The following is a 21,850-nucleotide window of genomic DNA, read 5'->3' on the forward strand; positions in this document are numbered from 1 at the left end:
GGCCAAAGGGATATGTCCCCATTAAATTTCGTCATATATATTTTTGGTAACTTAACTGTGGTATTGCTGCTGACTTGCTGTTGCGCACTACCGCTGGCTCCAGGGTTTGAAGGAGCCTTGCTACACAGTTCTAGTGCGTGTTTCACTTCCGTAGCTATGTCCGCTATTTTTTCACTATACTTGTAAGCCGTTTCTAGTTCCGATTCAGCTTCTTCAGCGTCCGTTATTTGGTCGTAAATTGCATTGTCCAAATCAGATATCATCTCTTCTTTTTTCTTTACCACACTAAACTGAGATTCAACAAACTTTAAGTCCGCGTTTTCACCGCTATCAAGTTCTTCCTTGATATGATTTATTGTACGAGTGACTAATGCTTTAATCGTCCCGCGCTTTCTTCGCAACGATTCTAAAGTAGCCATATTAATTCAGTTCCGATTAAGTCCACTTAAGTTGCAGAGCAATTTCACGTATCTAAAGTCCACTAATTGTCCCGGGTTTCGGCACCATAAATTGTCATAGATATGACTTAAGTTTATTAAAGCTACTTATAATAATTGAAGATCCAACTTAGAAAAAATCAACAAGTTTTATTTCAAGAAAAAAACGTTCATCCTTATCCATGTAAAGCAAGAAGTCAACTGCTCCTTTAAAATATTTCTTACTTTTTCAATACACAAGTACAATAAAAAAAAGGGGGGAGGGAAACCCCCAGCTAGGGGGTTCCAAAATGTTTCCATCTTCTATTCATACGGCCCGGTGTTTGCCGATATACCCTTGCACCTGAGCAGTCCAACAATACAAAAACTCTTGAAAGCGAAGAAACATTTCTCCCGAAATAGATTAAGCAAAAGTTATTTTTCCAATTTCCCAAAAGCATATTAACTGCTACGCTAAGTTGCGACAGGAGTTCATTTCGTTTCAGCCCGGATAGCTCAGTCGGTAGAGCGTTAAGCCTTCAACCTAACGGTCCAGGGTTCGAGTCCCTGTTCGGGCGACTCTGTTTTTGAAGAATCATCAATAATTTAAACTTCAGATCACTTAATTTCCAGTAAAATTATTTAAATTCTAATCCCAATTATTACGGGAGTTCATATCGTTTCAGCCCGGATAGCTCAGTCGGTAGAGCGTTAGGCTTTTAAGTAAACGGTCCAGGGTTCGAGTCCCTGTTCGGGCGACTCTGTTTTTGAAGAATCATCAATAATTTAAACTTCAGATCATTTAATTTCCAGTAAAATAATTTAAATTCTAATCCTAATTATTACAGGAGTTCACCTCGCTTGAGCCCGGATAGCTCAGTCGGTAGAGCGTAAAGGCTCGTTTACATGTGCGCGAGAAATGGAAAAAGTCGAAGCGTAAAGCTGAGAGATGAAACGTATTGGGGTTTGAGTTCCCTAGGCGTACCGTTTACAAACATGCGAGAACTTTTCAAGTCGCGCTTGTTGCTCATAGATGAAGCGGGTGTTCCGAATAAGCTCCGATCTGCCGCAGTAGAATCTTCAGCTCGTGTTTGCTTCTCGCAAAGAGTCACGTGATTTTCCAAGCCAATAATATCCAAGGACCGAATATCGTTTGATATTTTTGCGTTTGTTTATCTCGCGAAATAGGCCTAGGCACCACCATTGAGAATGTCTTTAAAAGAACAAGAAAACTTTTTTGAAATACGTGTAAATCAAAATTATTCTCAAGCTCAAGTAGAGAAAATATACGCACCTTGACAAATTATATCAAGTAACGTTCCAAAAGGCGAAAATAGCCATCTTTGTTTCAATTTCTCCATATAGGATGTACCCAACAACGACGTTCCGTTCTAATTTTCTGTTGTTTATTTGTTATAAATGTCGAATGTTTTTCAAAAGCAATAGTTTCTTTTTAAGCAGAAGTAAACTAACGACAGTCGACGCCATTTTAGTTGTTTACTTTCGACTGAAAGACAACTCTGCAATCTAGGCTCATGCAACCGCCCAGCTCGTATGTAAACGAAGGAGCGGGTGGAGCAGCGGGAACAAACGCTTTTGGCAGACGCGAATGTTTTTAGGCGCGAGAAAAAGATTCGACTTTCAACTTCTACTCTCCGCTTTAAGCTTTTTCTCGCTCACATGTAAACGAGCCTTTAGGCTTGTAACCTAACGGTCCAGGGTTCGAGTCCCTGTTCGGGCGATTCGTTTTTTGAACATTCATAAACATTTAAACTTCAGATCATTTCACTTTCAATAAATTTATGTAAATTCTAATTCCAATTTTTACGGGAGTTCACCTCGCTTGAGCCCGGATAGCTCAGTCGGTAGAGCGTTAGGCTTTTAACCTAACGGTTAAGGGTTCGAGTCCCTGTTTGAACGACTCTGTTTTTAAAGAATCATCAGTAATTTAAACTTCAGATCACTTAATTTCCAGTAAAATTATTTAAATTCTAATCCCAATTATTACGGGAGTTCATGTCGTTTCAGCCCGGATCGCTCAGTCGGTAGAGCGTTAAGCCTTCAACCTAACCGTCCAGGGTTCGCGTCCCTGTTCGGGCGACTCTGTTTTTGAAGAATCGTCAATAATTTAAACTTCAGATCGTTTCACTTTCAATAAATTTATGTAAATTCTAATTCCAATTATTACGGGAGTTCACCTCGCTTGAGCGCGGATAGCTCAGTCGGTAGAGCGTTAGGCTTCAAACCACGGTCCAGGGTTCGACTCCTTGTTCGGGCGACTGTGTTTTTGAAGAATCATCAATAATTTAAACTTCAGATCATTTAATTTCCAGTAAAATTATTGAAATTCTTATTCCAATAATTACGGGAGTTCACCTCGCTTGAGCCCGGATAGCTCAGTCGGTAGAGCGTTAGGCTTTTAACCTAACGGTCCAGGGTTCGAGTCCCTGTTCGGGCGACTGTTTTTGAAGAATCATCAATAATTTAAACTTCAAATCATTTAATTTCCAGTAAAATTATTGAAATTCTAATCCCAATTATTACGGGAGTTCATTTCGTTTCAGCCCGGATAGCTCAGTCGGTAGAGCGTTAGGCTTTTAACCTAACGGTCCAGGGTTCGAGTCCCTGTTCGGGCGACTCTGTTTTTAAAGAATCGTCAATAATTTAAACTTCAGATCATTTCACTTTCAATAAATTTATGTAAATTCTAATTCCAATTATTACGTGAGTTCACCTCGCTTGAGCCCGGATAGCTCAGTCGGTAGAGCGTTAGGCTTTTAACCTAACGGTCCAGGGTTCGAGTCCCTGTTCGGGCGACTCTGTTTTTGAAGAATCATCAATAATTTAAACTTCAGATCATTTCACTTTCAATAAATTTATGTAAATTCTAATTCCAATTATTACGGGATTTAACTTCGTTTGAGACAGGATAGCTCAGTCGGTAGAGCGTTAGGCTTTTAACCTAACGGTCCAGGGTTCGAGTCCCTGTTCGGGCGACTGTGTTTTTAGGGAGTTCACCTCGCTCGAGCCCGGATAGCTCAGTTGGTATAGCGTTAGGCTTCTAACCTAACGGTCCAGGGTTCGAGTACCTGTTCGGGCCATTCTGTTTTTGAAGAATCATCAATAATTTAAACTTCAGATCATTTAATTTCCAGTAAAATTATTGAAATTCTTATTCCAATTATTACGGGAGTTCACATCGCTTGAGCCATTATAGCTCAGTCGGTAGAGCGTTAGGCTATTAACCTAACGGTCCAGGGTTCGAGTCCCTGTTCGGGCGACTGTGTTTTTGAAGAATCATCAATAATTTAAACTTCAGATCATTTCACTTTCAATAAATTTATGTAAATTCTAATTCCAATTATTACGTGAGTTCACCTCGCTTGAGCCCGGATAGCTCAGTCGGTAGAGCGTTAGGCTTTTAACCTAACGGTCCAGGGTTCGAGTACCTGTTCGGGCCATTCTGTTTTTGAAGAATCATCAATAATTTAAACTTCAGATCATTTAATTTCCAGTAAAATTATTGAAATTCCAATTATTACGGGAGTTCATTTCGTTTCAGCTCGGATAGCTCAGTCGGTAGAGCGTTAGGCTTCAAACCACGGTCCAGGGTTCGACTCCTTGTTCGGGCGACTGTGTTTTTGAAGAATCATCAATAATTTAAACTTCAGATCATTTAATTTCCAGTAAAATTATTGAAATTCTTATTCCAATAATTACGGGAGTTCACCTCGCTTGAGCCCGGATAGCTCAGTCGGTAGAGCGTTAGGCTTTTAACCTAACGGTCCAGGGTTCGAGTCCCTGTTCGGGCGACTGTGTTTTTGAAGAATCATCAATAATTTAAACTTCAAATCATTTAATTTCCAGTAAAATTATTGAAATTCTAATCCCAATTATTACGGGAGTTCATTTCGTTTCAGCCCGGATAGCTCAGTCGGTAGAGCGTTAGGCTTTAAACCTAACGGTCCAGGGTTCGAGTCCCTGTTCGGGCGACTCTGTTTTTAAAGAATCGTCAATAATTTAAACTTCAGATCATTTCACTTTCAATAAATTTATGTAAATTCTAATTCCAATTATTACGTGAGTTCATCTCGCTTGAGCCCGGATAGCTCAGTCGGTAGAGCGTTAGGCTTTTAACCTAACGGTCCAGGGTTCGAGTCCCTGTTCGGGCGACTGTGTTTTTGAAGAATCATCAATAATTTAAACTTCAGATCATTTAATTTCCAGTAAAATTATTGAAATTCTAATCCCAATTATTACGGGAGTTCATTTCGTTTCAGCCCGGATAGCTCAGTCGGTAGAGCGTTAGGCTTTTAACCTAACGGTCCAGGGTTCGAGTCCCTGTTCGGGCGACTCTGTTTTTGAAGAATCATCAATAATTTAAACTTCAGATCATTTCACTTTCAATAAATTTATGTAAATTCTAATTCCAATTATTACGGGATTTAACTTCGTTTGAGACAGGATAGCTCAGTCGGTAGAGCGTTAGGCTTTTAACCTAACGGTCCAGGGTTCGAGTCCCTGTTCGGGCGACTGTGTTTTTAGGGAGTTCACCTCGCTTGAGCCCGGATAGCTCAGTTGGTATAGCGTTAGGCTTCTAACCTAACGGTCCAGGGTTCGAGTACCTGTTCGGGCCATTCTGTTTTTGAAGAATCATCAATAATTTAAACTTCAGATCATTTAATTTCCAGTAAAATTATTGAAATTCTTATTCCAATTATTACGGGAGTTCACATCGCTTGAGCCATTATAGCTCAGTCGGTAGAGCGTTAGGCTATTAACCTAACGGTCCAGGGTTCGAGTCCCTGTTCGGGCGACTGTGTTTTTGAAGAATCATCAATAATTTAAACTTCAGATCATTTCACTTTCAATAAATTTATGTAAATTCTAATTCCAATTATTACGTGAGTTCACCTCGCTTGAGCCCGGATAGCTCAGTCGGTAGAGCGTTAGGCTTTTAACCTAACGGTCCAGGGTTCGAGTACCTGTTCGGGCCATTCTGTTTTTGAAGAATCATCAATAATTTAAACTTCAGATCATTTAATTTCCAGTAAAATTATTGAAATTCCAATTATTACGGGAGTTCATTTCGTTTCAGCTCGGATAGCTCAGTCGGTAGAGCGTTAGGCTTCAAACCACGGTCCAGGGTTCGACTCCTTGTTCGGGCGACTGTGTTTTTGAAGAATCATCAATAATTTAAACTTCAGATCATTTAATTTCCAGTAAAATTATTGAAATTCTTATTCCAATAATTACGGGAGTTCACCTCGCTTGAGCCCGGATAGCTCAGTCGGTAGAGCGTTAGGCTTTTAACCTAACGGTCCAGGGTTCGAGTCCCTGTTCGGGCGACTGTGTTTTTGAAGAATCATCAATAATTTAAACTTCAAATCATTTAATTTCCAGTAAAATTATTGAAATTCTAATCCCAATTATTACGGGAGTTCATTTCGTTTCAGCCCGGATAGCTCAGTCGGTAGAGCGTTAGGCTTTAAACCTAACGGTCCAGGGTTCGAGTCCCTGTTCGGGCGACTCTGTTTTTAAAGAATCGTCAATAATTTAAACTTCAGATCATTTCACTTTCAATAAATTTATGTAAATTCTAATTCCAATTATTACGTGAGTTCATCTCGCTTGAGCCCGGATAGCTCAGTCGGTAGAGCGTTAGGCTTTTAACCTAACGGTCCAGGGTTCGAGTCCCTGTTCGGGCGACTGTGTTTTTGAAGAATCATCAATAATTTAAACTTCAGATCATTTAATTTCCAGTAAAATTATTGAAATTCTAATCCCAATTATTACGGGAGTTCATTTCGTTTCAGCCCGGATAGCTCAGTCGGTAGAGCGTTAGGCTTTTAACCTAACGGTCCAGGGTTCGAGTCCCTGTTCGGGCGACTCTGTTTTTGAAGAATCATCAATAATTTAAACTTCAGATCATTTCACTTTCAATAAATTTATGTAAATTCTAATTCCAATTATTACGGGATTTAACTTCGTTTGAGACAGGATAGCTCAGTCGGTAGAGCGTTAGGCTTTTAACCTAACGGTCCAGGGTTCGAGTCCCTGTTCGGGCGACTGTGTTTTTAGGGAGTTCACCTCGCTTGAGCCCGGATAGCTCAGTTGGTATAGCGTTAGGCTTCTAACCTAACGGTCCAGGGTTCGAGTACCTGTTCGGGCCATTCTGTTTTTGAAGAATCATCAATAATTTAAACTTCAGATCATTTAATTTCCAGTAAAATGATTGAAATTCTTATTCCAATTATTACGGGAGTTCACATCGCTTGAGCCCGGATAGCTCAGTCGGTAGAGCGTTAGGCTATTAACCTAACGGTCCAGGGTTCGAGTCCCTGTTCGGGCGACTGTGTTTTTGAAGAATCATCAATAATTTAAACTTCAGATCATTTCACTTTCAATAAATTTATGTAAATTTTAATTCCAATTATTACGTGAGTTCACCTCGCTTGAGCCCGGATAGCTCAGTCGGTAGAGCGTTAGGCTTTTAACCTAACGGTCCAGGGTTCGAGTACCTGTTCGGGCCATTCTGTTTTTGAAGAATCATCAATAATTTAAACTTCAGATCATTTAATTTCCAGTAAAATTATTGAAATTCTAATTCCAATTATTACGGGAGTTCATTTCGTTTCAGCTCGGATAGCTCAGTCGGTAGAGCGTTAGGCTTCAAACCACGGTCCAGGGTTCGACTCCTTGTTCGGGCGACTGTGTTTTTGAAGAATCATCAATAATTTAAACTTCAGATCATTTAATTTCCAGTAAAATTATTGAAATTCTAATCCCAATTATTACGGGAGTTCATTTCGTTTCAGCCCTCATAGCTCAGTCGGTAGAGCGTTAGGCTTTTAACCTAACGGTCCAGGGTTCGAGTCCCTGTTCGGGCGACTCTGTTTTTAAAGAATCGTCAATAATTTAAACTTCAGATCATTTAATTTCCAGTAAAATTATTGAAATTCTAATCCCAAGAATTACTGGAGTTCATTTCGTTTCAGCTCGGATAGCTCAGTCGGTAGAGCGTTAGGCTTCAAACCACGGTCCAGGGTTCGACTCATTGTTCGGGCGACTCTTTTTTTAAAGAATCATCAATAATTTAAACTTCAGGTCATTTAATTTCCAGTAAAATTATTGAAATTCTTATCCCAATTATTACGGGAGTTCACTTCGCTTGAGCCCGGATAGCTCAGTCGGTAGAGCGTTAGGCTTTTAACCTAACGGTCCAGGGTTCGAGTCCCTGTTCGGGCGACTGTGTTTTTGAAGAATCATCAATAATTTAAACTTCAAATCATTTAATTTCCAGTAAAATTATTGAAATTCTAATCCCAATTATTACGGGAGTTCATTTCGTTTCAGCCCGGATAGCTCAGTCGGTAGAGCGTTAGGCTTTTAACCTAACGGTCCAGGGTTCGAGTCCCTGTTCGGGCGACTCTGTTTTTAAAGAATCGTCAATAATTTAAACTTCAGATCATTTCACTTTCAATAAATTTATGTAAATTCTAATTCCAATTATTACGTGAGTTCACCTCGCTTGAGCCCGGATAGCTCAGTCGGTAGAGCGTTAGGCTTTTAACCTAACGGTCCAGGGTTCGAGTCCCTGTTTGGGCGACTGTGTTTTTGAAGAATCATCAATAATTTAAACTTCAGATCATTCAATTTCCAGTAAAATTATTGAAATTCTAATCCCAATTATTACGGGAGTTCATTTTGTTTCAGCCCGGATAGCTCAGTCGGTAGAGCGTTAGGCTTTTAACCTAACGGTCCAGGGTTCGAGTACCTGTTCGGGCCATTCTGTTTTGAAGAATCATCAATAATTTAAACTTCAGATCATTTCACTTTCAATAAATTTATGTAAATTCTAATTCCAATTATTGCGGGATTTAACTTCGTTTGAGACAGGATAGCTCAATCTGTAGAGCGTTAGGCTTTTAACCTAATGGTCCTGGATTCGAGTCCCTGTTCGGGAGACTCTGTTTTTGAAGAATCATCAATAATTTAAACTTCAGATCATAACACTTTCAATAAATTTATGTAAATTCTAATCCCAATTATTACGGGAGTTCATTTCGTTTCAGCCCAGATAGCTCAGTCGGTAGAGCGCTAGGCTTTTAACCTAACGGTCCAGGGTTCGAGTCCCTGTTCGGGCGACTCTGTTTTTAAAGAATCATCAATAATTTAAACTTCAGATCATTTCACTTTCAATAAATTTATGTAAATTGTAATTCCAATTATTACGGGATTTAACTTCGTTTGAGACAGGATAGCTCAGTCGGTAGAGCGTTAGGCTTTTAACCTAACGGTCCAGGGTTCGAGTCCCTGTTCGGGCGACTGTGTTTTTGAAGAATCATCAATAATTTAAACTTCAGATCATTTAATTTCCAGTAAAATTATTGAAATTCTAATCCCAATTATTACGGGAGTTCATTTCGTTTCAGCCCGGATAGCTCAGTCGGTAGAGCGTTAGGCTTTTAACCTAACGGTCCAGGGTTCGAGTTCCTGTTCGGGCGACTCTGTTTTTAAAGAATCGTCAATAATTTAAACTTCAGATCATTTAATTTCCAGTAAAATTATTGAAATTCTAATCCCAATTATTACGGGAGTTCATTTCGTTTCAGCCCGGATAGCTCAGTCGGTAGAGCGTTAAGCTTTTAACCTAACGGTCCAGGGTTCGAGTCCCTGTTCGGGCGACTCTGTTTTTAAAGAATCGTCAATAATTTAAACTTCAGATCATTTCACTTTCAATAAATTTATGTAAATTCTAATTCCAATTATTACGTGAGTTCACCTCGCTTGAGCCCGGATAGCTTAGTCGGTAGAGCGTTAGGCTTTTAACCTAACGGTCAAGGGTTTGAGTACCTGTTCGGGCCATTCTGTTTTTGAAGAATCATCAATAATTTAAACTTCAGAACATTAAATTTACGTAAATTCTAATTCCAATTATTACGTGAGTTCACCTCGCTTGAGCCCGGATAGCTCACTCGGTAGAGCGTTATGCTTTTAACCTAACGGTCCAGGGTTCGAGTCCCCGTTCGGGCGACTGTGTTTTTGAAGAATCATCAATAATTTAAACTTCAGATCATTTAATTTCCAGTAAAATTATTGAAATTCTAATCCCAATTATTACGGGAGTTCATTTCGTTTCAGCCCGGATAGCTCAGTCGGTAGAGCGTTAGGCTTTTAACCTAACGGTCCAGGGTTCGAGTCCCTGTTCGGGCGACTCTGTTTTTAAAGAATCGTCAATAATTTAAACTTCAGATCATTTAATTTCCAGTAAAATTATTGAAATTCTAATCCCAATTATTACGGGAGTTCATTTCGTTTCAGCCCGGATAGCTCAGTCGGTAGAGCGTTAAGCTTTTAACCTAACGGTCCAGGGTTCGAGTCCCTGTTCGGGCGACTCTGTTTTTAAAGAATCGTCAATAATTTAAACTTCAGATCATTTAATTTCCAGTAAAATTATTGAAATTCTAATCCCAATTATTACGGGAGTTCATTTCGTTTCAGCCCGGATAGCTCAGTCGGTAGAGCGTTAAGCTTTTAACCTAACGGTCCAGGGTTCGAGTCCCTGTTCGGGCGACTCTGTTTTTAAAGAATCGTCAATAATTTAAACTTCAGATCATTTCACTTTCAATAAATTTATGTAAATTCTAATTCCAATTATTACGTGAGTTCACCTCGCTTGAGCCCGGATAGCTCAGTCGGTAGAGCGTTAGGCTTTTAACCTAACGGTCAAGGGTTTGAGTACCTGTTCGGGCCATTCTGTTTTTGAAGAATCATCAATAATTTAAACTTCAGATCATTAAATTTACGTAAATTCTAATTCCAATTATTACGTGAGTTCACCTCGCTTGAGCCCGGATAGCTCAGTCGGTAGAGCGTTAGGCTTTTAACCTAACGGTCCAGGGTTCGAGTCCCTGTTCGGGCGACTGTGTTTTTGAAGAATCATCAATAATTTAAACTTCAGATCATTTAATTTCCAGTAAAATTTTTGAAATTCTAATCCCAATTATTACGGGAGTTCATTTCGTTTCGGCTCGGATAGCGCAGTCGGTTGAGCGTTAGGCTTCAAACCACGGTCCAGGGTTCGACTCCTTGTTCGGGCGACTGTGTTTTTGAAGAATCATCAATAATTTAAACTTCAGATCATTTAATTTCCAGTAAAATTATTGAAATTCTAATCCCAATTATTACTTGAGTTCACCTCGCTTGAGCCCGGATAGCTCAGTCGGTAGAGCGTTAGGCTTTTAACCTAACGGTCCAGGGTTCGAGTCCCTGTTTGGGGAATTCTGTTTTTGAAGAATCATCAATAATTAAAACTTCAGATCATTTCACTTTCAATAAATTTATGTAAATTCTAATTCCAATTATTACGGGATTTAACTTCGTTTGAGACAGGATAGCTCAGTCGGTAGAGCGTTAGGCTTTTAACCTAACGGTCCAGGGTTCGAGTCTCTGTTCGGGCGACTCTGTTTTTGAAGAATCATCAATAATTTAAACTTCAGATCATTACACTTTCAATAAATTTATGTAAATTCTAATTCCAATTATTACGGGATTTAACTTCGTTTGAGACAGGATAGCTCAGTCGGTAGAGCGTTAGGCTATTAACCTAACGGTCCAGGGTTCGAGTCCCTGTTCGGGCGAGTGTGTTTTTGAAGAATCATCAATAATTTAAACTTCAGATCATTTCACTTTCAATAAATTTATGTAAATTCTAATTCCAATTATTACGTGAGTTCACCTCGCTTGAGTACGGATAGCTCAGTCGGTAGAGCGTTAGGCTTTTAACCTAACGGTCCAGGGTTCGAGTACCTGTTCGGGGCATTCTGTTTTTGAAGAATCATCAATAATTTAAACTTCAGATCATTTAATTTCCAGTAAAATTATTGAAATTCTAATTCCAATTATTACGGGAGTTCATTTCGTTTCAGCTCGGATAGCTCAGTCGGTAGAGCGTTAGGCTTTTAACCTAACGGTCCAGGGTTCGAGTCCCTGTTCAGGCGACTCTGTTTTTAAAGAATCGTCAATAATTTAAACTTCAGATCATTCAATTTCCAGTAAAATTATTGAAATTCTAATCCCAATTATTACGGGAGTTCATTTTGTTTCAGCCCGGATAGCTCACTCGGTAGAGCGTTAGGCTTCAAACCTAACGGTCCAGGGTTCGACTCCTTGTTCGGGCGACTCTGTTTTTAGGGAGTTCAAATCGCTTGAGCCCGGATAGCTCAGTCGGTAGAGCGTTATGCTTTTAACCTAACGGTCCAGGGTTCGAGTCCCTCTTCGGGCGACTGTGTTTTTGAAGAATCATCAATAATTTAAACTTCAGATCATTTAATTTCCAGTAAAATTATTGAAATTCTAATCCCAATTATTACGGGAGTTCATTTCGTTTCAGCCCGGATAGCTCAGTCGGTAGAGCGTTAGGCTTTTAACCTAACGGTCCAGGGTTCGAGTCCCTGTTCGGGAGACTCTGTTTTTGAAGAATCATCAATAATTTAAACTTCAGATCATTTCACTTTCAATAAATTTATGTAAATTCTAATTCCAATTATTACGGGATTTAACTTCGTTTGAGACAGGATAGCTCAGTCGGTAGAGCGTTAGGATTTTAACCTAACGGTCCAGGGTTCGAGTCCCTGTTCGGGCCATTCTGTTTTTGAAGAATCATCAATAATTTAAACTTCAGATCATTTAATTTCCAGTAAAATTATTGAAATTCTTATTCCAATTATTACGGGAGTTCACATCGCTTGAGCCCGGATAGCTCAGTCGGTAGAGCGTTAGGCTATTAACCTAACGGTCCAGGGTTCGAGTCCCTGTTCGGGCGACTGTGTTTTTGAAGAATCATCAATAATTTAAACTTCAGATCATTTCACTTTCAATAAATTTATGTAAATTCTAATTCCAATTATTACGTGAGTTCACCTCGCTTGAGCCCGGATAGCTCAGTCGGTAGAGCGTTAGGCTTTTAACCTAACGGTCCAGGGTTCGAGTACCTGTTCGGGGCATTCTGTTTTTGAAGAATCATCAATAATTTAAACTTCAGATCATTTAATTTCCAGTAAAATTATTGAAATTCTAATTCCAATTATTACGGGAGTTCATTTCGTTTCAGCTCGGATAGCTCAGTCGGTAGAGCGTTAGGCTATTAACCTAACGGTCCAGGGTTCGAGTCCCTGTTCGGGCGACTGTGTTTTTGAAGAATCATCAATAATTTAAACTTCAGATCATTTCACTTTCAATAAATTTATGTAAATTCTAATTCCAATTATTACGTGAGTTCACCTCGCTTGAGCCCGGATAGCTCAGTCGGTAGAGCGTTAGGCTTTTAACCTAACGGTCCAGGGTTCGAGTACCTGTTCGGGGCATTCTGTTTTTGAAGAATCATCAATAATTTAAACTTCAGATCATTTAATTTCCAGTAAAATTATTGAAATTCTAATTCCAATTATTACGGGAGTTCATTTCGTTTCAGCTCGGATAGCTCAGTCGGTAGAGCGTTAGGCTTCAAACCACGGTCCAGGGTTCGACTCCTTGTTCGGGCGACTGTGTTTTTGAAGAATCATCAATAATTTAAACTTCAGATCATTTAATTTCCAGTAAAATTATTGAAATTCTAATCCCAATTATTACGGGAGTTCATTTCGTTTCAGCCCGGATAGCTCAGTCGGTAGAGCGTTAGGCTTTTAACCTAACGGTCCAGGGTTCGAGTCCCTGTTCGGGCGACTCTGTTTTTAAAGAATCGTCAATAATTTAAACTTCAGATCATTTAATTTCCAGTAAAATTATTGAAATTCTAATCCCAAGAATTACGGGAGTTCATTTCGTTTCAGCTCGGATAGCTCAGTCGGTAGAGCGTTAGGCTTCAAACCACGGTCCAGGGTTCGACTCCTTGTTCGGGCGACTCTTTTTTTAAAGAATCATCAATAATTTAAACTTCAGGTCATTTAATTTCCAGTAAAATTATTGAAATTCTTATCCCAAATATTACGGGAGTTCACCTCGCTTGAGCCCGGATAGCTCAGTCGGTAGAGCGTTAGGCTTTTAACCTAACGGTCCAGGGTTCGAGTCCCTGTTCGGGCGACTGTGTTTTTGAAGAATCATCAATAATTTAAACTTCAAATCATTTAATTTCCAGTAAAATTATTGAAATTCTAATCCCAATTATTACGGGAGTTCATTTCGTTTCAGCCCGGATAGCTCAGTCGGTAGAGCGTTAGGCTTTTAACCTAACGGTCCAGGGTTCGAGTCCCTGTTCGGGCGACTCTGTTTTTAAAGAATCGTCAATAATTTAAACTTCAGATCATTTCACTTTCAATAAATTTATGTAAATTCTAATTCCAATTATTACGTGAGTTCACCTCGCTTGAGCCCGGATAGCTCAGTCGGTAGAGCGTTAGGCTTTTAACCTAACGGTCCAGGGTTCGAGTCCCTGTTTGGGCGACTGTGTTTTTGAAGAATCATCAATAATTTAAACTTCAGATCATTCAATTTCCAGTAAAATTATTGAAATTCTAATCCCAATTATTACGGGAGTTCATTTTGTTTCAGCCCGGATAGCTCAGTCGGTAGAGCGTTAGGCTTTTAACCTAACGGTCCAGGGTTCGAGTACCTGTTCGGGCCATTCTGTTTTGAAGAATCATCAATAAATTAAACTTCAGATCATTTCACTTTCAATAAATTTATGTAAATTCTAATTCCAATTATTGCGGGATTTAACTTCGTTTGAGACAGGATAGCTCAATCTGTAGAGCGTTAGGCTTTTAACCTAATGGTCCTGGATTCGAGTCCCTGTTCGGGAGACTCTGTTTTTGAAGAATCATCAATAATTTAAACTTCAGATCATAACACTTTCAATAAATTTATGTAAATTCTAATCCCAATTATTACGGGAGTTCATTTCGTTTCAGCCCAGATAGCTCAGTCGGTAGAGCGCTAGGCTTTTAACCTAACGGTCCAGGGTTCGAGTCCCTGTTCGGGCGACTCTGTTTTTAAAGAATCATCAACAATTTAAACTTCAGATCATTTCACTTTCAATAAATTTATGTAAATTCTAATTCCAATTATTACGGGATTTAACTTCGTTTGAGACAGGATAGCTCAGTCGGTAGAGCGTTAGGCTTTTAACCTAACGGTCCAGGGTTCGAGTCCCTGTTCGGGCGACTGTGTTTTTGAAGAATCATCAATAATTTAAACTTCAGATCATTTAATTTCCAGTAAAATTATTGAAATTCTAATCCCAATTATTACGGGAGTTCATTTCGTTTCAGCCCGGATAGCTCAGTCGGTAGAGCGTTAGGCTTTTAACCTAACGGTCCAGGGTTCGAGTTCCTGTTCGGGCGACTCTGTTTTTAAAGAATCGTCAATAATTTAAACTTCAGATCATTTAATTTCCAGTAAAATTATTGAAATTCTAATCCCAATTATTACGGGAGTTCATTTCGTTTCAGCCCGGATAGCTCAGTCGGTAGAGCGTTAAGCTTTTAACCTAACGGTCCAGGGTTCGAGTCCCTGTTCGGGCGACTCTGTTTTTAAAGAATCGTCAATAATTTAAACTTCAGATCATTTCACTTTCAATAAATTTATGTAAATTCTAATTCCAATTATTACGTGAGTTCACCTCGCTTGAGCCCGGATAGCTCAGTCGGTAGAGCGTTAGGCTTTTAACCTAACGGTCAAGGGTTTGAGTACCTGTTCGGGCCATTCTGTTTTTGAAGAATCATCAATAATTTAAACTTCAGAACATTAAATTTACGTAAATTCTAATTCCAATTATTACGTGAGTTCACCTCGCTTGAGCCCGGATAGCTCAGTCGGTAGAGCGTTATGCTTTTAACCTAACGGTCCAGGGTTCGAGTCCCTGTTCGGGCGACTGTGTTTTTGAAGAATCATCAATAATTTAAACTTCAGATCATTTAATTTCCAGTAAAATTATTGAAATTCTAATCCCAATTATTACGGGAGTTCATTTCGTTTCAGCCCGGATAGCTCAGTCGGTAGAGCGTTAGGCTTTTAACCTAACGGTCCAGGGTTCGAGTCCCTGTTCGGGCGACTCTGTTTTTAAAGAATCGTCAATAATTTAAACTTCAGATCATTTAATTTCCAGTAAAATTATTGAAATTCTAATCCCAATTATTACGGGAGTTCATTTCGTTTCAGCCCGGATAGCTCAGTCGGTAGAGCGTTAAGCTTTTAACCTAACGGTCCAGGGTTCGAGTCCCTGTTCGGGCGACTCTGTTTTTAAAGAATCGTCAATAATTTAAACTTCAGATCATTTCACTTTCAATAAATTTATGTAAATTCTAATTCCAATTATTACGTGAGTTCACCTCGCTTGAGCCCGGATAGCTCAGTCGGTAGAGCGTTAGGCTTTTAACCTAACGGTCAAGGGTTTGAGTACCTGTTCGGGCCATTCTGTTTTTGAAGAATCATCAATAATTTAAACTTCAGATCATTAAATTTACGTAAATTCTAATTCCAATTATTACGTGAGTTCACCTCGCTTGAGCCCGGATAGCTCAGTCGGTAGAGCGTTAGGGTTTTAACCTAACGGTCCAGGGTTCGAGTCCCTGTTCGGGCGACTGTGTTTTTGAAGAATCATCAATAATTTAAACTTCAGATCATTTAATTTCCAGTAAAATTTGTGAAATTCTAATCCCTATTATTACGGGAGTTCATTTCGTTTCGGCTCGGATAGCGCAGTCGGTTGAGCGTTAGGCTTCAAACCACGGTCCAGGGTTCGACTCCTTGTTCGGGCGACTGTGTTTTTGAAGAATCATCAATAATTTAAACTTCAGATCATTTAATTTCCAGTAAAATTATTGAAATTCTAATCCCAATTATTACTTGAGTTCACCTCGCTTGAGCCCGGATAGCTCAGTCGGTAGAGCATTAGGCTTTTAACCTAACGGTCCAGGGTTCGAGTCCCTGTTTGGGGAATTCTGTTTTTGAAGAATCATCAATAATTAAAACTTCAGATCATTTCACTTTCAATAAATTTATGTAAATTCTAATTCCAATTATTACGGGATTTAACTTCGTTTGAGACAGGATAGCTCAGTCGGTAGAGCGTTAGGCTTTTAACCTAACGGTCCAGGGTTCGAGTCTCTGTTCGGGCGACTCTGTTTTTGAAGAATCATCAATAATTTAAACTTCAGATCATTACACTTTCAATAAATTTATGTAAATTCTAATTCCAATTATTACGGGATTTAACTTCGTTTGAGACAGGATAGCTCAGTCGGTAGAGCGTTAGGCTTTTAACCTAACGGTCCAGGGTTCGAGTCTCTGTTCGGGCGACTCTGTTTTTGAAGAATCATCAATAATTTAAACTTCAGATCATTTAATTTCCAGTAAAATTATTGAAATTCTTATTCCAATTATTACGGGAGTTCACCTCGCTTGAGCCCAGACAGCTCAGTCGGTAGAGCGTTAGGCTTTTAACCTAACGGTCCAGGGTCGAGTCCCTGTTCAGGCGACTGTGTTTTTGAAGAATCATCAATAATTTAAACTTCAGATCATTTAATTTCCAGTAAAATTATTGAAATTCTAATCCCAATTATTACGGGAGTTCATTTCGTTTCAGCTCGGATAGCTCAGTCGGTAGAGCGTTAGGCTTCAAAACACGGTCCATGGTTCGACTCCTTGTTCGGGCCATTCTGTTTTTGAAGAATCATCAATAGTTTAAACTTCAGATCATTTAATTTCCAGTAAAATTATTGAAATTCTTATCCCAATTATTACGGGAGTTTACCTCGCTTGAGCCCGGATAGCTCAGTCGGTAGAGCGTTAGGCTTTTAACCTAACGGTCCAGGGTTCGAGTCCCTGTTCGGGCGACTCTGTTTTTAAAGAATCGTCAATAATTTAAACTTCAGATCATTTAATTTCCAGTAAAATTATTGAAATTCTAATCCCAATTATTACGGGAGTTCATTTCGTTCCAGCCCGGATAGCTCAGTCGGTAGAGCGTTAAACTTTTAACCTAACGGTCCAGGGTTCGAGTCCCTGTTCGGGCGACTCTGTTTTTAAAGAATCGTCAATAATTTAAACTTCAGATCATTTCACTTTCAATAAATTTATGTAAATTCTAATTCCAATTATTACGTGAGTTCACCTCGCTTGAGCCCGGATAGCTCAGTCGGTAGAGCGTTAGGCTTTTAACCTAACGGTCAAGGGTTTGAGTACCTGTTCGGGCCATTCTGTTTTTGAAGAATCATCAATAATTTAAACTTCAGATCATTAAATTTACGTAAATTCTAATTCCAATTATTACGTGAGTTCACCTCGCTTGAGCCCGGATAGCTCAGTCGGTAGAGCGTTAGGCTTTTAACCTAACGGTCCAGGGTTCGAGTCCCTGTTCGGGCGACTGTGTTTTTGAAGAATCATCAATAATTTAAACTTCAGATCATTTAATTTCCAGTAAAATTTTTGAAATTCTAATCCCAATTATTACGGGAGTTCATTTCGTTTCGGCTCGGATAGCGCAGTCGGTTGAGCGTTAGGCTTCAAACCACGGTCCAGGGTTCGACTCCTTGTTCGGGCGACTGTGTTTTTGAAGAATCATCAATAATTTAAACTTCAGATCATTTAATTTCCAGTAAAATTATTGAAATTCTAATCCCAATTATTACTTGAGTTCACCTCGCTTGAGCCCGGATAGCTCAGTCGGTAGAGCGTTAGGCTTTTAACCTAACGGTCCAGGGTTCGAGTCCCTGTTAGGGGAATTCTGTTTTTGAAGAATCATCAATAATTAAAACTTCAGATCATTTCACTTTCAATAAATTTATGTAAATTCTAATTCCAATTATTACGGGATTTAACTTCGTTCGAGACAGGATAGCTCAGTCGGTAAAGCGTTAGGCTTTTAACCTAACGGTCCTGGATTCGAGTCCCTGTTCGGGTGACTCTGTTTTTGAAGAATCATCAATAAATTAAACTTCAGATCATTACACTTTCAATAAATTTATGTAAATTCTAATTCCAATTATTACGGGATTTAACTTCGTTTGAGACAGGATAGCTCAGTCGGTAGAGCGTTAGGCTTTTAACCTAACGGTCCAGGGTTCGAGTCTCTGTTCGGGCGACTCTGTTTTTGAAGAATCATCAATAATTTAAACTTCAGATCATTTAATTTCCAGAAAAATTATTGAAATTCTTATCCCAATTATTACGGGAGTTCATTTCGTTTCAGCCCGGATAGCTCAGTCGGTAGAGCGTTAGGCTTTTAACCTAACGGTCCAGGGTTCGAGTCCCTGTTCGGGCGACTCTGTTTTTAAAGAATCGTCAATAATTTAAACTTCAGATCATTTCACTTTCAATAAATTTATGTAAATTCTAATTCCAATTATTACGGGATTTAACTTCGTTCGAGACAGGATAGCTCAGTCGGTAAAGCGTTAGGCTTTTAACCTAACGGTCCTGGATTCGAGTCCCTGTTCGGGTGACTCTGTTTTTGAAGAATCATCAATAAATTAAACTTCAGATCATTACACTTTCAATAAATTTATGTAAATTCTAATTCCAATTATTACGGGATTTAACTTCGTTTGAGACAGGATAGCTCAGTCGGTAGAGCGTTAGGCTTTTAACCTAACGGTCCAGGGTTCGAGTCTCTGTTCGGGCGACTCTGTTTTTGAAGAATCATCAATAATTTAAACTTCAGATCATTTAATTTCCAGAAAAATTATTGAAATTCTTATCCCAATTATTACGGGAGTTCATTTCGTTTCAGCCCGGATAGCTCAGTCGGTAGAGCGTTAGGCTTTTAACCTAACGGTCCAGGGTTCGAGTCCCTGTTCGGGCGACTCTGTTTTTAAAGAATCGTCAATAATTTAAACTTCAGATCATTTCACTTTCAATAAATTTATGTAAATTCTAATTCCAATTATTACGTGAGTTCATCTCGCTTGAGCCCGGATAGCTCAGTCGGTAGAGCGTTAGGCTTCAAACCACGGTCCAGGGTTCGACTCCTTGTTCGGGCGACTGTGTTTTTGAAGAATCATCAATAATTTAAACTTCAGATCATTTAATTTCCAGTAAAATTATTGAAATTCTAATCCCAATTATTACGGGAGTTCATTTCGTTTCAGCCCGGATAGCTCAGTCGGTAGAGCGTTAGGCTTTTAACCTAACGGTCCAGGGTTCGAGTCCCTGTTCGGGCGACTCTGTTTTTAAAGAATCGTCAATAATTTAAACTTCAGATCATTTCACTTTCAATAAATTTATGTAAATTCTAATTCCAATTATTACGTGAGTTCATCTCGCTTGAGCCCGGATAGCTCAGTCGGTAGAGCGTTAGGCTTTTAACCTAACGGTCCAGGGTTCGAGTCCCTGTTCGGGCGACTGTGTTTTTGAAGAATCATCAATAATTTAAACTTCAGATCATTTAATTTCCAGTAAAATTATTGAAATTCTAATCCCAATTATTACGGGAGTTCATTTCGTTTCAGCCCGGATAGCTCAGTCGGTAGAGCGTTAGGCTTTTAACCTAACGGTCCAGGGTTCGAGTCCCTGTTCGGGCGACTCTGTTTTTGAAGAATCATCAATAATTTAAACTTCAGATCATTTCACTTTCAATAAATTTATGTAAATTCTAATTCCAATTATTACGGGATTTAACTTCGTTTGAGACAGGATAGCTCAGTCGGTAGAGCGTTAGGCTTTTAACCTAACGGTCCAGGGTTCGAGTCCCTGTTCGGGCGACTGTGTTTTTAGGGAGTTCACCTCGCTTGAGCCCGGATAGCTCAGTTGGTATAGCGTTAGGCTTCTAACCTAACGGTCCAGGGTTCGAGTACCTGTTCGGGCCATTCTGTTTTTGAAGAATCATCAATAATTTAAACTTCAGATCATTTAATTTCCAGTAAAATGATTGAAATTCTTATTCCAATTATTACGGGAGTTCACATCGCTTGAGCCCGGATAGCTCAGTCGGTAGAGCGTTAGGCTATTAACCTAACGGTCCAGGGTTCGAGTCCCTGTTCGGGCGACTGTGTTTTTGAAGAATCATCAATAATTTAAACTTCAGATCATTTCACTTTCAATAAATTTATGTAAATTCTAATTCCAATTATTACGTGAGTTCACCTCGCTTGAGCCCGGATAGCTCAGTCGGTAGAGCGTTAGGCTTTTAACCTAACGGTCCAGGGTTCGAGTACCTGTTCGGGCCATTCTGTTTTTGAAGAATCATCAATAATTTAAACTTCAGATCATTTAATTTCCAGTAAAATTATTGAAATTCTAATTCCAATTATTACGGGAGTTCATTTCGTTTCAGCTCGGATAGCTCAGTCGGTAGAGCGTTAGGCTTCAAACCACGGTCCAGGGTTCGACTCCTTGTTCGGGCGACTGTGTTTTTGAAGAATCATCAATAATTTAAACTTCAGATCATTTAATTTCCAGTAAAATTATTGAAATTCTAATCCCAATTATTACGGGAGTTCATTTCGTTTCAGCCCTCATAGCTCAGTCGGTAGAGCGTTAGGCTTTTAACCTAACGGTCCAGGGTTCGAGTCCCTGTTCGGGCGACTCTGTTTTTAAAGAATCGTCAATAATTTAAACTTCAGATCATTTAATTTCCAGTAAAATTATTGAAATTCTAATCCCAAGAATTACGGGAGTTCATTTCGTTTCAGCTCGGATAGCTCAGTCGGTAGAGCGTTAGGCTTCAAACCACGGTCCAGGGTTCGACTCCTTGTTCGGGCGACTCTTTTTTTAAAGAATCATCAATAATTTAAACTTCAGGTCATTTAATTTCCAGTAAAATTATTGAAATTCTTATCCCAATTATTACGGGAGTTCACTTCGCTTGAGCCCGGATAGCTCAGTCGGTAGAGCGTTAGGCTTTTAACCTAACGGTCCAGGGTTCGAGTCCCTGTTCGGGCGACTGTGTTTTTGAAGAATCATCAATAATTTAAACTTCAAATCATTTAATTTCCAGTAAAATTATTGAAATTCTAATCCCAATTATTACGGGAGTTCATTTCGTTTCAGCCCGGATAGCTCAGTCGGTAGAGCGTTAGGCTTTTAACCTAACGGTCCAGGGTTCGAGTCCCTGTTCGGGCGACTCTGTTTTTAAAGAATCGTCAATAATTTAAACTTCAGATCATTTCACTTTCAATAAATTTATGTAAATTCTAATTCCAATTATTACGTGAGTTCACCTCGCTTGAGCCCGGATAGCTCAGTCGGTAGAGCGTTAGGCTTTTAACCTAACGGTCCAGGGTTCGAGTCCCTGTTTGGGCGACTGTGTTTTTGAAGAATCATCAATAATTTAAACTTCAGATCATTCAATTTCCAGTAAAATTATTGAAATTCTAATCCCAATTATTACGAGAGTTCATTTTGTTTCAGCCCGGATAGCTCAGTCGGTAGAGCGTTAGGCTTTTAACCTAACGGTCCAGGGTTCGAGTACCTGTTCGGGCCATTCTGTTTTGAAG

At 39.3% G+C, this 21,850-nt stretch overlaps 69 non-coding genes across 69 annotated transcripts; all 69 read left to right on the forward strand.

The window, feature by feature from the left end:
* Window positions 1-921: 921 nt before the first annotated feature.
* Window positions 922-994, forward strand: TRNAE-UUC (transfer RNA glutamic acid (anticodon UUC)). The gene has a single exon. It is a non-coding gene; the product is annotated as a tRNA-Glu (tRNA).
* A 1,807-nt stretch (window positions 995-2,801) lies between these two features.
* On the forward strand, window positions 2,802-2,874 carry TRNAK-UUU (transfer RNA lysine (anticodon UUU)). The gene has a single exon. It is a non-coding gene; the product is annotated as a tRNA-Lys (tRNA).
* Window positions 2,875-2,979: 105 nt separating this feature from the next.
* On the forward strand, window positions 2,980-3,052 carry TRNAK-UUU (transfer RNA lysine (anticodon UUU)). Its single transcript has one exon. It is a non-coding gene; the product is annotated as a tRNA-Lys (tRNA).
* Window positions 3,053-3,159: 107 nt separating this feature from the next.
* TRNAK-UUU (transfer RNA lysine (anticodon UUU)) lies at window positions 3,160-3,232 on the forward strand. Its single transcript has one exon. It is a non-coding gene; the product is annotated as a tRNA-Lys (tRNA).
* Window positions 3,233-3,443: 211 nt separating this feature from the next.
* TRNAR-UCU (transfer RNA arginine (anticodon UCU)) lies at window positions 3,444-3,516 on the forward strand. The gene has a single exon. It is a non-coding gene; the product is annotated as a tRNA-Arg (tRNA).
* Window positions 3,517-3,617: 101 nt separating this feature from the next.
* TRNAN-AUU (transfer RNA asparagine (anticodon AUU)) lies at window positions 3,618-3,696 on the forward strand. The gene has a single exon. It is a non-coding gene; the product is annotated as a tRNA-Asn (tRNA).
* Window positions 3,697-3,803: 107 nt separating this feature from the next.
* On the forward strand, window positions 3,804-3,876 carry TRNAK-UUU (transfer RNA lysine (anticodon UUU)). Its single transcript has one exon. It is a non-coding gene; the product is annotated as a tRNA-Lys (tRNA).
* A 279-nt stretch (window positions 3,877-4,155) lies between these two features.
* On the forward strand, window positions 4,156-4,228 carry TRNAK-UUU (transfer RNA lysine (anticodon UUU)). The gene has a single exon. It is a non-coding gene; the product is annotated as a tRNA-Lys (tRNA).
* Window positions 4,229-4,515: 287 nt separating this feature from the next.
* Window positions 4,516-4,588, forward strand: TRNAK-UUU (transfer RNA lysine (anticodon UUU)). Its single transcript has one exon. It is a non-coding gene; the product is annotated as a tRNA-Lys (tRNA).
* A 107-nt stretch (window positions 4,589-4,695) lies between these two features.
* Window positions 4,696-4,768, forward strand: TRNAK-UUU (transfer RNA lysine (anticodon UUU)). The gene has a single exon. It is a non-coding gene; the product is annotated as a tRNA-Lys (tRNA).
* A 211-nt stretch (window positions 4,769-4,979) lies between these two features.
* Window positions 4,980-5,052, forward strand: TRNAR-UCU (transfer RNA arginine (anticodon UCU)). The gene has a single exon. It is a non-coding gene; the product is annotated as a tRNA-Arg (tRNA).
* A 101-nt stretch (window positions 5,053-5,153) lies between these two features.
* TRNAN-AUU (transfer RNA asparagine (anticodon AUU)) lies at window positions 5,154-5,232 on the forward strand. The gene has a single exon. It is a non-coding gene; the product is annotated as a tRNA-Asn (tRNA).
* Window positions 5,233-5,339: 107 nt separating this feature from the next.
* TRNAK-UUU (transfer RNA lysine (anticodon UUU)) lies at window positions 5,340-5,412 on the forward strand. Its single transcript has one exon. It is a non-coding gene; the product is annotated as a tRNA-Lys (tRNA).
* Window positions 5,413-5,691: 279 nt separating this feature from the next.
* On the forward strand, window positions 5,692-5,764 carry TRNAK-UUU (transfer RNA lysine (anticodon UUU)). Its single transcript has one exon. It is a non-coding gene; the product is annotated as a tRNA-Lys (tRNA).
* Window positions 5,765-6,051: 287 nt separating this feature from the next.
* TRNAK-UUU (transfer RNA lysine (anticodon UUU)) lies at window positions 6,052-6,124 on the forward strand. Its single transcript has one exon. It is a non-coding gene; the product is annotated as a tRNA-Lys (tRNA).
* Window positions 6,125-6,231: 107 nt separating this feature from the next.
* Window positions 6,232-6,304, forward strand: TRNAK-UUU (transfer RNA lysine (anticodon UUU)). Its single transcript has one exon. It is a non-coding gene; the product is annotated as a tRNA-Lys (tRNA).
* Window positions 6,305-6,515: 211 nt separating this feature from the next.
* On the forward strand, window positions 6,516-6,588 carry TRNAR-UCU (transfer RNA arginine (anticodon UCU)). Its single transcript has one exon. It is a non-coding gene; the product is annotated as a tRNA-Arg (tRNA).
* Window positions 6,589-6,695: 107 nt separating this feature from the next.
* On the forward strand, window positions 6,696-6,768 carry TRNAN-AUU (transfer RNA asparagine (anticodon AUU)). The gene has a single exon. It is a non-coding gene; the product is annotated as a tRNA-Asn (tRNA).
* A 107-nt stretch (window positions 6,769-6,875) lies between these two features.
* On the forward strand, window positions 6,876-6,948 carry TRNAK-UUU (transfer RNA lysine (anticodon UUU)). Its single transcript has one exon. It is a non-coding gene; the product is annotated as a tRNA-Lys (tRNA).
* Window positions 6,949-7,233: 285 nt separating this feature from the next.
* Window positions 7,234-7,306, forward strand: TRNAK-UUU (transfer RNA lysine (anticodon UUU)). Its single transcript has one exon. It is a non-coding gene; the product is annotated as a tRNA-Lys (tRNA).
* Window positions 7,307-7,591: 285 nt separating this feature from the next.
* Window positions 7,592-7,664, forward strand: TRNAK-UUU (transfer RNA lysine (anticodon UUU)). Its single transcript has one exon. It is a non-coding gene; the product is annotated as a tRNA-Lys (tRNA).
* Window positions 7,665-7,771: 107 nt separating this feature from the next.
* TRNAK-UUU (transfer RNA lysine (anticodon UUU)) lies at window positions 7,772-7,844 on the forward strand. The gene has a single exon. It is a non-coding gene; the product is annotated as a tRNA-Lys (tRNA).
* A 107-nt stretch (window positions 7,845-7,951) lies between these two features.
* TRNAK-UUU (transfer RNA lysine (anticodon UUU)) lies at window positions 7,952-8,024 on the forward strand. Its single transcript has one exon. It is a non-coding gene; the product is annotated as a tRNA-Lys (tRNA).
* Window positions 8,025-8,131: 107 nt separating this feature from the next.
* TRNAK-UUU (transfer RNA lysine (anticodon UUU)) lies at window positions 8,132-8,204 on the forward strand. Its single transcript has one exon. It is a non-coding gene; the product is annotated as a tRNA-Lys (tRNA).
* A 286-nt stretch (window positions 8,205-8,490) lies between these two features.
* On the forward strand, window positions 8,491-8,563 carry TRNAK-UUU (transfer RNA lysine (anticodon UUU)). The gene has a single exon. It is a non-coding gene; the product is annotated as a tRNA-Lys (tRNA).
* Window positions 8,564-8,850: 287 nt separating this feature from the next.
* On the forward strand, window positions 8,851-8,923 carry TRNAK-UUU (transfer RNA lysine (anticodon UUU)). The gene has a single exon. It is a non-coding gene; the product is annotated as a tRNA-Lys (tRNA).
* Window positions 8,924-9,030: 107 nt separating this feature from the next.
* Window positions 9,031-9,103, forward strand: TRNAK-UUU (transfer RNA lysine (anticodon UUU)). Its single transcript has one exon. It is a non-coding gene; the product is annotated as a tRNA-Lys (tRNA).
* Window positions 9,104-9,559: 456 nt separating this feature from the next.
* Window positions 9,560-9,632, forward strand: TRNAK-UUU (transfer RNA lysine (anticodon UUU)). Its single transcript has one exon. It is a non-coding gene; the product is annotated as a tRNA-Lys (tRNA).
* A 107-nt stretch (window positions 9,633-9,739) lies between these two features.
* On the forward strand, window positions 9,740-9,812 carry TRNAK-UUU (transfer RNA lysine (anticodon UUU)). The gene has a single exon. It is a non-coding gene; the product is annotated as a tRNA-Lys (tRNA).
* A 107-nt stretch (window positions 9,813-9,919) lies between these two features.
* On the forward strand, window positions 9,920-9,992 carry TRNAK-UUU (transfer RNA lysine (anticodon UUU)). Its single transcript has one exon. It is a non-coding gene; the product is annotated as a tRNA-Lys (tRNA).
* A 276-nt stretch (window positions 9,993-10,268) lies between these two features.
* On the forward strand, window positions 10,269-10,341 carry TRNAK-UUU (transfer RNA lysine (anticodon UUU)). Its single transcript has one exon. It is a non-coding gene; the product is annotated as a tRNA-Lys (tRNA).
* Window positions 10,342-10,626: 285 nt separating this feature from the next.
* On the forward strand, window positions 10,627-10,699 carry TRNAK-UUU (transfer RNA lysine (anticodon UUU)). Its single transcript has one exon. It is a non-coding gene; the product is annotated as a tRNA-Lys (tRNA).
* A 287-nt stretch (window positions 10,700-10,986) lies between these two features.
* On the forward strand, window positions 10,987-11,059 carry TRNAN-AUU (transfer RNA asparagine (anticodon AUU)). The gene has a single exon. It is a non-coding gene; the product is annotated as a tRNA-Asn (tRNA).
* Window positions 11,060-11,346: 287 nt separating this feature from the next.
* On the forward strand, window positions 11,347-11,419 carry TRNAK-UUU (transfer RNA lysine (anticodon UUU)). The gene has a single exon. It is a non-coding gene; the product is annotated as a tRNA-Lys (tRNA).
* Window positions 11,420-11,810: 391 nt separating this feature from the next.
* On the forward strand, window positions 11,811-11,883 carry TRNAK-UUU (transfer RNA lysine (anticodon UUU)). The gene has a single exon. It is a non-coding gene; the product is annotated as a tRNA-Lys (tRNA).
* A 287-nt stretch (window positions 11,884-12,170) lies between these two features.
* On the forward strand, window positions 12,171-12,243 carry TRNAN-AUU (transfer RNA asparagine (anticodon AUU)). The gene has a single exon. It is a non-coding gene; the product is annotated as a tRNA-Asn (tRNA).
* Window positions 12,244-12,350: 107 nt separating this feature from the next.
* TRNAK-UUU (transfer RNA lysine (anticodon UUU)) lies at window positions 12,351-12,424 on the forward strand. The gene has a single exon. It is a non-coding gene; the product is annotated as a tRNA-Lys (tRNA).
* A 106-nt stretch (window positions 12,425-12,530) lies between these two features.
* On the forward strand, window positions 12,531-12,603 carry TRNAN-AUU (transfer RNA asparagine (anticodon AUU)). Its single transcript has one exon. It is a non-coding gene; the product is annotated as a tRNA-Asn (tRNA).
* Window positions 12,604-12,710: 107 nt separating this feature from the next.
* Window positions 12,711-12,784, forward strand: TRNAK-UUU (transfer RNA lysine (anticodon UUU)). The gene has a single exon. It is a non-coding gene; the product is annotated as a tRNA-Lys (tRNA).
* Window positions 12,785-13,068: 284 nt separating this feature from the next.
* TRNAK-UUU (transfer RNA lysine (anticodon UUU)) lies at window positions 13,069-13,141 on the forward strand. The gene has a single exon. It is a non-coding gene; the product is annotated as a tRNA-Lys (tRNA).
* A 285-nt stretch (window positions 13,142-13,426) lies between these two features.
* On the forward strand, window positions 13,427-13,499 carry TRNAK-UUU (transfer RNA lysine (anticodon UUU)). The gene has a single exon. It is a non-coding gene; the product is annotated as a tRNA-Lys (tRNA).
* Window positions 13,500-13,606: 107 nt separating this feature from the next.
* On the forward strand, window positions 13,607-13,679 carry TRNAK-UUU (transfer RNA lysine (anticodon UUU)). The gene has a single exon. It is a non-coding gene; the product is annotated as a tRNA-Lys (tRNA).
* Window positions 13,680-13,786: 107 nt separating this feature from the next.
* Window positions 13,787-13,859, forward strand: TRNAK-UUU (transfer RNA lysine (anticodon UUU)). Its single transcript has one exon. It is a non-coding gene; the product is annotated as a tRNA-Lys (tRNA).
* Window positions 13,860-13,966: 107 nt separating this feature from the next.
* TRNAK-UUU (transfer RNA lysine (anticodon UUU)) lies at window positions 13,967-14,039 on the forward strand. Its single transcript has one exon. It is a non-coding gene; the product is annotated as a tRNA-Lys (tRNA).
* A 286-nt stretch (window positions 14,040-14,325) lies between these two features.
* Window positions 14,326-14,398, forward strand: TRNAK-UUU (transfer RNA lysine (anticodon UUU)). The gene has a single exon. It is a non-coding gene; the product is annotated as a tRNA-Lys (tRNA).
* A 287-nt stretch (window positions 14,399-14,685) lies between these two features.
* On the forward strand, window positions 14,686-14,758 carry TRNAK-UUU (transfer RNA lysine (anticodon UUU)). Its single transcript has one exon. It is a non-coding gene; the product is annotated as a tRNA-Lys (tRNA).
* Window positions 14,759-14,865: 107 nt separating this feature from the next.
* On the forward strand, window positions 14,866-14,938 carry TRNAK-UUU (transfer RNA lysine (anticodon UUU)). The gene has a single exon. It is a non-coding gene; the product is annotated as a tRNA-Lys (tRNA).
* A 276-nt stretch (window positions 14,939-15,214) lies between these two features.
* On the forward strand, window positions 15,215-15,287 carry TRNAK-UUU (transfer RNA lysine (anticodon UUU)). The gene has a single exon. It is a non-coding gene; the product is annotated as a tRNA-Lys (tRNA).
* Window positions 15,288-15,394: 107 nt separating this feature from the next.
* Window positions 15,395-15,467, forward strand: TRNAK-UUU (transfer RNA lysine (anticodon UUU)). The gene has a single exon. It is a non-coding gene; the product is annotated as a tRNA-Lys (tRNA).
* A 107-nt stretch (window positions 15,468-15,574) lies between these two features.
* On the forward strand, window positions 15,575-15,647 carry TRNAK-UUU (transfer RNA lysine (anticodon UUU)). The gene has a single exon. It is a non-coding gene; the product is annotated as a tRNA-Lys (tRNA).
* Window positions 15,648-15,923: 276 nt separating this feature from the next.
* TRNAK-UUU (transfer RNA lysine (anticodon UUU)) lies at window positions 15,924-15,996 on the forward strand. Its single transcript has one exon. It is a non-coding gene; the product is annotated as a tRNA-Lys (tRNA).
* A 285-nt stretch (window positions 15,997-16,281) lies between these two features.
* Window positions 16,282-16,354, forward strand: TRNAK-UUU (transfer RNA lysine (anticodon UUU)). The gene has a single exon. It is a non-coding gene; the product is annotated as a tRNA-Lys (tRNA).
* Window positions 16,355-17,178: 824 nt separating this feature from the next.
* Window positions 17,179-17,251, forward strand: TRNAK-UUU (transfer RNA lysine (anticodon UUU)). The gene has a single exon. It is a non-coding gene; the product is annotated as a tRNA-Lys (tRNA).
* Window positions 17,252-17,358: 107 nt separating this feature from the next.
* Window positions 17,359-17,431, forward strand: TRNAK-UUU (transfer RNA lysine (anticodon UUU)). The gene has a single exon. It is a non-coding gene; the product is annotated as a tRNA-Lys (tRNA).
* A 276-nt stretch (window positions 17,432-17,707) lies between these two features.
* Window positions 17,708-17,780, forward strand: TRNAK-UUU (transfer RNA lysine (anticodon UUU)). The gene has a single exon. It is a non-coding gene; the product is annotated as a tRNA-Lys (tRNA).
* A 285-nt stretch (window positions 17,781-18,065) lies between these two features.
* Window positions 18,066-18,138, forward strand: TRNAK-UUU (transfer RNA lysine (anticodon UUU)). The gene has a single exon. It is a non-coding gene; the product is annotated as a tRNA-Lys (tRNA).
* Window positions 18,139-18,605: 467 nt separating this feature from the next.
* TRNAK-UUU (transfer RNA lysine (anticodon UUU)) lies at window positions 18,606-18,678 on the forward strand. Its single transcript has one exon. It is a non-coding gene; the product is annotated as a tRNA-Lys (tRNA).
* Window positions 18,679-19,145: 467 nt separating this feature from the next.
* Window positions 19,146-19,218, forward strand: TRNAK-UUU (transfer RNA lysine (anticodon UUU)). Its single transcript has one exon. It is a non-coding gene; the product is annotated as a tRNA-Lys (tRNA).
* Window positions 19,219-19,503: 285 nt separating this feature from the next.
* TRNAK-UUU (transfer RNA lysine (anticodon UUU)) lies at window positions 19,504-19,576 on the forward strand. Its single transcript has one exon. It is a non-coding gene; the product is annotated as a tRNA-Lys (tRNA).
* Window positions 19,577-19,683: 107 nt separating this feature from the next.
* Window positions 19,684-19,756, forward strand: TRNAK-UUU (transfer RNA lysine (anticodon UUU)). Its single transcript has one exon. It is a non-coding gene; the product is annotated as a tRNA-Lys (tRNA).
* A 107-nt stretch (window positions 19,757-19,863) lies between these two features.
* On the forward strand, window positions 19,864-19,936 carry TRNAK-UUU (transfer RNA lysine (anticodon UUU)). The gene has a single exon. It is a non-coding gene; the product is annotated as a tRNA-Lys (tRNA).
* A 211-nt stretch (window positions 19,937-20,147) lies between these two features.
* On the forward strand, window positions 20,148-20,220 carry TRNAR-UCU (transfer RNA arginine (anticodon UCU)). The gene has a single exon. It is a non-coding gene; the product is annotated as a tRNA-Arg (tRNA).
* Window positions 20,221-20,327: 107 nt separating this feature from the next.
* TRNAN-AUU (transfer RNA asparagine (anticodon AUU)) lies at window positions 20,328-20,400 on the forward strand. The gene has a single exon. It is a non-coding gene; the product is annotated as a tRNA-Asn (tRNA).
* Window positions 20,401-20,507: 107 nt separating this feature from the next.
* TRNAK-UUU (transfer RNA lysine (anticodon UUU)) lies at window positions 20,508-20,580 on the forward strand. Its single transcript has one exon. It is a non-coding gene; the product is annotated as a tRNA-Lys (tRNA).
* Window positions 20,581-20,865: 285 nt separating this feature from the next.
* On the forward strand, window positions 20,866-20,938 carry TRNAK-UUU (transfer RNA lysine (anticodon UUU)). Its single transcript has one exon. It is a non-coding gene; the product is annotated as a tRNA-Lys (tRNA).
* Window positions 20,939-21,223: 285 nt separating this feature from the next.
* On the forward strand, window positions 21,224-21,296 carry TRNAK-UUU (transfer RNA lysine (anticodon UUU)). Its single transcript has one exon. It is a non-coding gene; the product is annotated as a tRNA-Lys (tRNA).
* Window positions 21,297-21,403: 107 nt separating this feature from the next.
* Window positions 21,404-21,476, forward strand: TRNAK-UUU (transfer RNA lysine (anticodon UUU)). The gene has a single exon. It is a non-coding gene; the product is annotated as a tRNA-Lys (tRNA).
* A 107-nt stretch (window positions 21,477-21,583) lies between these two features.
* TRNAK-UUU (transfer RNA lysine (anticodon UUU)) lies at window positions 21,584-21,656 on the forward strand. The gene has a single exon. It is a non-coding gene; the product is annotated as a tRNA-Lys (tRNA).
* Window positions 21,657-21,763: 107 nt separating this feature from the next.
* On the forward strand, window positions 21,764-21,836 carry TRNAK-UUU (transfer RNA lysine (anticodon UUU)). The gene has a single exon. It is a non-coding gene; the product is annotated as a tRNA-Lys (tRNA).
* Window positions 21,837-21,850: the final 14 nt, after the last annotated feature.

This window comes from Phalangium opilio, unplaced genomic scaffold (assembly GCF_054372755.1).
Source record: "Phalangium opilio isolate 3A_F unplaced genomic scaffold, DU_Popi_V2 ptg001170l_1, whole genome shotgun sequence".
Classification (NCBI taxonomy): Eukaryota; Metazoa; Arthropoda; class Arachnida; order Opiliones; family Phalangiidae; genus Phalangium; species Phalangium opilio.